At 39.9% G+C, this 6945-nt stretch overlaps 1 non-coding gene across 1 annotated transcript; it reads right to left on the minus strand.

Annotated features, from left to right (window-relative positions):
• Nucleotides 1–6397: 6397 nt before the first annotated feature.
• Nucleotides 6398–6538, minus strand: LOC116638178. Its single transcript, XR_004300648.1, has one exon. It is a non-coding gene; the product is annotated as a U8 small nucleolar RNA (small nucleolar RNA).
• Between the last annotated feature and the right edge of the window lie 407 nt (nt 6539–6945).

The raw sequence follows: 6945 nt of genomic DNA on the forward strand, positions 1-6945 counted from the left end.
TGCCTGTTGTTTTAACATGCTAGGTTTGGAGTAATTTGTTATGCAGCAATAGCTAACTAATATATCCAGTAATCAGAGCTGTTGAGGGCACAGGGAAGCCATCTCAGGTAATGTGTATCTACTCCACATGGCTGGGGCCATATTGGTCGGGTGGGGAAAGGAATTCCCTATAATTGGAAGGCTCACTAATTGGAGAGGAGGTGAGGATGGAAAGAAGCTCAGAAGATACAGGAATGGTCCTGCAGATCAGCTCTCTACCAAAAGCAGACAGAAGGGACAGGGTCCCGACCACATGACATAGTTGTGGGGTCAGCAAAGTGTCACACACAGGGGCAGTGTTGGCAAAGTGTCAGTGAGGACTGTGTTATCTGCGACAGACCCTGATATGATAAGGGTGAGGAGAAGCCTGAGTGCCAGTTTTGGGTTTGGTGGGCTGGTGACTGTGGCTATGGTGATGATGGGGAAACTAGACCAAACGGGCTCCACCAAAGCCTTGCCTGGGGGTCCTGGCAACAGTGGTGCAAAGAATTTTGCAGAACATGAAAGGAGTTGGCTCATCAATGCCTAGGGCTTTAAGTATGATGGATTAAAGTCTGACGTGAGTGATCTTGATTTCTCCTGCCCACAGAGGACGAGAAGTTCACATTTGGACATGTGGATTGGAATTTCGAAATTAAAACCTAAGATGTACCTATCCTTTTAAAGTTGGGATTTACTTAAACATTAAGAAACTAGATGTTTCTTTCTTTTTCTTTCTTTTCTTTTTCTTAAGATTTTATTTTTAAATAATCTCTACACCCAGCATGGGGCTCGAACTCACAACCCTGAGATCAAGAGTCACACGCTCCACCGACTGAGCCAGCCGGGCAGAAAGGGGCCTTTCTTTATCATCTCTCTAATAATTTGAGACTTCATGAAAGAAAAATAAAACAGGTTAGAAAATGTTTTAAAAATCTTAAAGAATAAAATTTTAATAACTACTGCCACAAGGCATACCCCCCAAATTCCTATTTCATGAAAACTAATTCTGATGCAGTCTTGTTATAATATTTGTCTGAATAAAAATTCAACATGGAATCAGTTTTCCATTCCTGATGGGTTCATTGTTCAAGTGCCATCAAGGTGACATTGTAACCATATTTTTCTGGGGAGAGGAATTGATTTATTGTTTTAAAACCTGTTCCAAGAATAGATTTTCACTAATAATTGAGTTTCATTAACAACAAAAACATAGTGACATTACACTATGTGAGAATAGACAGTAAAAATAAAGGAGCAAATTTGTCTGTTTCTTCAACAGATGTTGGCTGGACGTCCGCCATGTGTCAGCCGGTGTATGAAAGACCTAGACGGTGAGTCGTGAATAGCTTGAAACCAAATAGTTGTCAGGAGGAAGGCAAGCACAGGGATGATGAAGATGCTCCTTACTGCTGCTGAAAGCTGATATTTATTCAGGACTTCATGCCCAAAGCTGGGCTAAGTGTTGTACAATCATTAGCTCACAAAATTGTCACAATAACACTATGAAGTTGTTACAACTCCGATTCTCATTTTGCAGATTAGAAAAAGAGGCTTATTAAATAAAATTAATTTGCCCGAAACATATGTATAGGCTGGAGCCTATATTGACAAACAAGATCTGATTCCAAGGCCTGTGTTTTTCATTTCCATATCATCAGGAGAGATAGAAAGGGAGCTGTGTGCGCGGAGAGAATAGTATTAGACGCTAGATAAATTTCAGAATTAAAATCTGCACATGGAAGCCATAAAGAGAGGAAGCACCCTCTGTGATGTGGAGAAGCAGCTGAGAAGTTCTCTCAGAATGCAGATGAGAAGGACAAAAAGTGGAGCACTGGAGAATGTGAAAGATATCATGGTAATTGGAATTTCTGCGGAAGAGATCAGAAGCCATGGAAAAGAAGGAATGATATATGATAGAATAAAAATTCCTTTATTTAAGAAAAACTCGATTCTGCACCTTGAAAAGATTCATTAAGTACAGACTAAAATTACCAAAAAAATAGGAGCAATAAATATGTTCTGTGTATTCTTATCTTAAGCGAAAAACAAGAAAATGCACAGATCCTAAGTGTTTTGTTCTAAAAGTTTCGACGCACAAATAGAATAGAAAATAACTCCCAAACCCTAGTAAGTGCCCTCGTGCTCCCTGAATCATTCTTACTCCCAGAGGCAGCCACCATTCTGCCTTCTCTCACTGTAGATTAGTGTTGCCTGTACTTGAACTTCATATAGATGGAACTGTACGGTGTGTAACTGTCTGGCTTCTTTTCTCTCCATATGTCTTCACAATCCATCAGTGGTTTATTTCTTTCTATTGGTGAGACATACTCCATTGTATGAATAAACAAGAATCTGTTTGTCATTTCTCTTGCTAATGAACATTTGGATTGCTTCCAGTTTTTGGCTATAATAAATAAAGTTGCTATGAACATTCTCTTACGAGGCTTCTTGTAGACATATGTTCTCACTTCTCTTGGGTAAACACCTAAGAGAGGATGCACTCCTACAGGGCGAGCTTGTGTTCCACCTCACAGGAAACCACCCAGAGCTCTACAAAGTGCTTGTTTGGTCTTATGTGCTCACCAGTAGTGTCTCAGCGTCCTACTTGCTCCACATCCTGGCCAACTTTTGGTGCTCTCGGTATTTTTCATTTTAATTTGAGTATGAAGTGATATCTTGCTGGTGGTTTTAATTTTCACTTTCCTGAAGACCAGTGACACTGAGCATCTTTTCCTGTGCTAATTGGTCATTGTCTTCCTTGGTGAAGTGTCTGTTCAAATTGCTGGCCCATTTTTAACATGATGGCCTCTCACAATAAGCCAGGTGAGAGGTTATGAAGACCTGAACTGAGGTGGTCATAATGGTGATAACAAGAATGGTGTGAGAGCGAGGGAGGGCAAAGTGAAGGCTGGCCGTTGGATGTCTGCTGTGGTGGATAATGGAGGTAATGGTGAGTTCATTCAGACATGGGGGCTTGTGGTCCTAACCATTTCAACACTGCTAACATGACTCAGCAGAAATCTTGGAGGATGACTTCTTCACACCTGGTCTTCACCCAACACCCACCCCCAGCCTCTACTGTCTACATCACTTCTACATCTGGTACCCTCTTGGGAGCACACCTAGAACTAAAACAACTGTATTAAATTATAAGCTTGTAAGTGCATAAATTTCATCCCCGTTAATCTGAAGTAACCTATGTGTCTCATTGTTTCAGAAGTTTCTAGGAGGTCTCCATGGAAGAATTTTTTTTAAGTGTTAAGTTTTCAAAGTCAACAAAAGCTGCCCTAAAGTTTTGTGTTACATTTATGGCCCCCTGATGCCTGTATTTAATTTGGTTTGGATTTCTGTAAGAAACATATTTCATCATGTAATCCCCAATAATCCTGCCCAAGAACACAGCTTCCTTGGGGTTGTTGAAGTCATGACTCTTGTATGCTCTAAATAAACACGGGTGGCTCTTGGAGTTGTATGTTATCTACGAATAATGGTGTTTTCACCTGGTTTTTATGGAGGCTGACCTGTGGATAGAGTAAATCCACTTCTCAGTTATCCAGAAGTCTTGCATCATGGAAGTGTTTATACCTCGTTTAGAACAAGCTTAGTCACAGTGTGCTTGCACTTCATGAAGCCATGACGAAAATCTCTCTTTAAAAGCCTTTTCTGAGTCATTTCCAGAAAAATCCTTATGCCTTCTTGGCTTCCATTTCCCATTATTCTCCTTCATTTGAGTGTGTGTTTGAACACATGACGCATTATAAATGCTTTCATGTGGAAGTTCCCAAAGCAGGAAGCATGAAATGAGCTCAGTCAGCTTTATTATATATAGCTTTGCTTTCACTTAGCCATTAATGTGCAAATGATGGAATTCGTTTTCTAGTAATCACATTGGTTAGATCCAAGAAACACGTTTGCACAAAACGAAACAAATAAGAAGTGCATTTTGGATGGTGTGAAAGAGAACAGCCTAGTGTCGCTCAGATTATAGCATGTACACCATGGATGCATGGGTTGTGATTTTAGTGTGCTGTTTATTTCTGTGATATCTTGCTTCATTTTGCCCTGAGAAGTATGGGGAGACATGTACTACCAAACTGTAATAAAATACTGTATTGTAGCTGTTGATTGAAAAAAAATCCCCAAAAGCATGAGATTTTGACAATAGAGACAAGAAACCAACTCAACTATAAAGGGAATTCTCAGAAGCAGAAAATGTTGTAGAGGAAGTAGAAGCAGAACCCACAGAAATAATGCCCGAAAATTTTCCTTGGCTGAAGACAGATACAAGCCTGCAAGTTGAAGGGCCCACCAACACCAAGAAAAATAAGTAGAAGGAGACCTATAGACAGTGAAGATGTATTTCAAGGCTTAAGGGACCTATTCTTAGCACCTAGGGTGAGCATGTTAAAGGTAAACATACAGTCAGATTGGCTTCAAACTTACCTTCTGCAGGACAAAGTGTTAAAAATCAACATGTCAGTATCTCTACAATTTTGAGGGAAAATTACTGTAAGCCGATTCTTTAACTTACCAAGCTATTGTTTATGTGTGAGAGTAACATATAGATTCTCAGATATAGAGGAATTTAAAAAGTATACCGTTTTAGTTTCCTACTGTTGCCATAACAAACCATCACAAACTTAGTGGCTTAAACAGCACAGCTTTATTATTCTCTCATAGTTCTAGTGGTGAGACATCCTAGAATCAAGGGCTGCATTCCTTCTGGAGGTTCTAGGGGAGATTCCTCTCCTTTGCCTTTTTCAGTCCCTAGAACTCATCCATATTCCTGGTCTTGCGGTTCCTTCTTCTGTCTTCAAAGCTAGCACAGTTGCATCTCTGACCATTCACCCATCCTCCCAGCTCCCTCTGAGGCTCCTGTTCTGCCTCTCTCTTCCATTTAAAAGGACCCATGGGATTACACTGGGCTAACCCAGATGACCCATAATCTCCCCACCTCAAGATCCTTAATTTAATGACAACAACAAAGTCCCTTTGTCATGTAAGTTAATATGTTCACAGGTCCCGAGAATTAGGAGAATTTTGTGGGTGGGGGGTATTATTCTGACTACCACATATACCAAACAAGCCCCTTGAAAAAAGGTAAAGATCACATAAATTTAAAATTCAGTTGGAAGAGGGGCGCCTGGGTGGCTCATTCTGTTAAGCATCTGCCTTCGGCTCAGGTCATGATCTCAGGGTCCTGGGACTGAGCCCTGTGTCAGGCTCCCTGCTCAGTGGGGAGTCTGCTTCTTTTCCCTCTGCTCTTTCCCCTGTTTGCGCTCTCTCGCTTGCTCACTCTCTCAAATAAATAAATAATATCTTTAAAAAAAATAAAATTCAGTTGGAAGAAAACATATGAGAATAGTCAAATTTTGAAAACAGAAAAGAAATGATTGGGACATACCCTAATAATCTCTAAAATTGTAGAGTTACAGTATAATTGACACCAGAACAAAGAGATTGAAAGTCCACGAATAGTTCCAAACGTCCACATGAATTTAAAGCGATGAGAGAATGAGAAAGAAATCCAATACAGCTTGTTAGGAAAACTAACAAATCATTTGAGGGGGGATAAAAGGTTAAAACCTGAACTTGTATCTTATGCCCACAGACAGTAAAGATTTAAATATACATATTTTTTTTTTTAAAGATTTTATTTATTTCTTTGAGAGAGAGAGAATGAGAGAGAGCACATGAGAGGGGTTAGGGTCAGAGGGAGAAGCAGACTCCCTGCCGAGCAGGGAGCCTGATGCGGGACTCGATCCAGGGACTCCAGGATCATGACCTGAGCCGAAGGCAGTCGCTTAACCAACTGAGCCACCCAGGCGCCCCTACATATTTTTTTTTTTTAAATGAAACCATGAAGCTATTGGGAGAAAATTTTATTTTATTTATTTATTTTTAAAGATTTTATTTTTAAATAATCTCTACACCCAACATGAGACTTGAACTCACAACCTGGAGATCAAGAGTCACACACTCCATGGACTGAGCCAGCCAGACACCCCTATTGGGAGAAAATTTTAGTGAATAATTCTGTAATTTTAAAATGAAGATGATTTTCTAACTGTAACTCCCAAGCCAGAAACCTTTAAAGGAAAATAATGGATGTATATGAAGACATAAACAGCTAAATAATAATAAAAATGATTTCTATATGACCAAAATGTTTGAAAGACCTATGATAAGTTATAACAAAATTGGCAAAAGTCAATGTCCTTCTTATATAAAAAGCTTTTACAAATCAATAATTAAGAGACAAGAGAAAAGTGGGCAAAGGATATAAATACACACTTTGGAAAAAGAATTGAACAGAACCAGCAAACATGAAAAGAGTACCTGTCAGAGGAACCAATGATTTTTTTTTCCAGAAAGAATCAAATAAGAGCAATCAAATCAGGGTGCCATAAGTCCTGATTATGCAGAGATGCTAATCACAAATCATGCAAACTTCAATCATCATGTTCCAATCTGCCCTCTAAAAGCAGGAACAGGTAAAGATTATCCTACCTGACAATCCCAATGATTTTTTTTTTTTTTTAGGTAGTATTCTGTTTTGGTGTGAGTGGTTTTAATTGGTTCAAACTTTCTGCAAGCTAACAACATTTAATAGAATTTCAGATGTGTATATTCTTTGTAGCAGCGAGTATAATTCTTCACCAGGTGGCTGGAATAATGCCTTGGCCAGCAGGGCCGAGTTATGCAGCTCCCATAGGCTCTCCCCTCTCTTGGTGATGGGCAGGGGGACACCTTGTTTTCATTTAGTACCTTCCTTCCCTCCCTCCCTCCTGCTCCGTTCCGCTCCTCTCCATCATATGCGCTGACCCAGCAGATCCCTTTAAGTCATACTCAACTATTGAAAATTCAGGGATGGGGAGGGCAGTCATGGCCCTGTGAGAATAGCCTGAGTGTGGGCAAGCATAA

Source organism: Phoca vitulina, unplaced genomic scaffold, assembly GCF_004348235.1.
Source record: "Phoca vitulina isolate PV1807 unplaced genomic scaffold, GSC_HSeal_1.0 scaffold1, whole genome shotgun sequence".
In the NCBI taxonomy this organism is placed as follows: domain Eukaryota; kingdom Metazoa; phylum Chordata; class Mammalia; order Carnivora; family Phocidae; genus Phoca; species Phoca vitulina.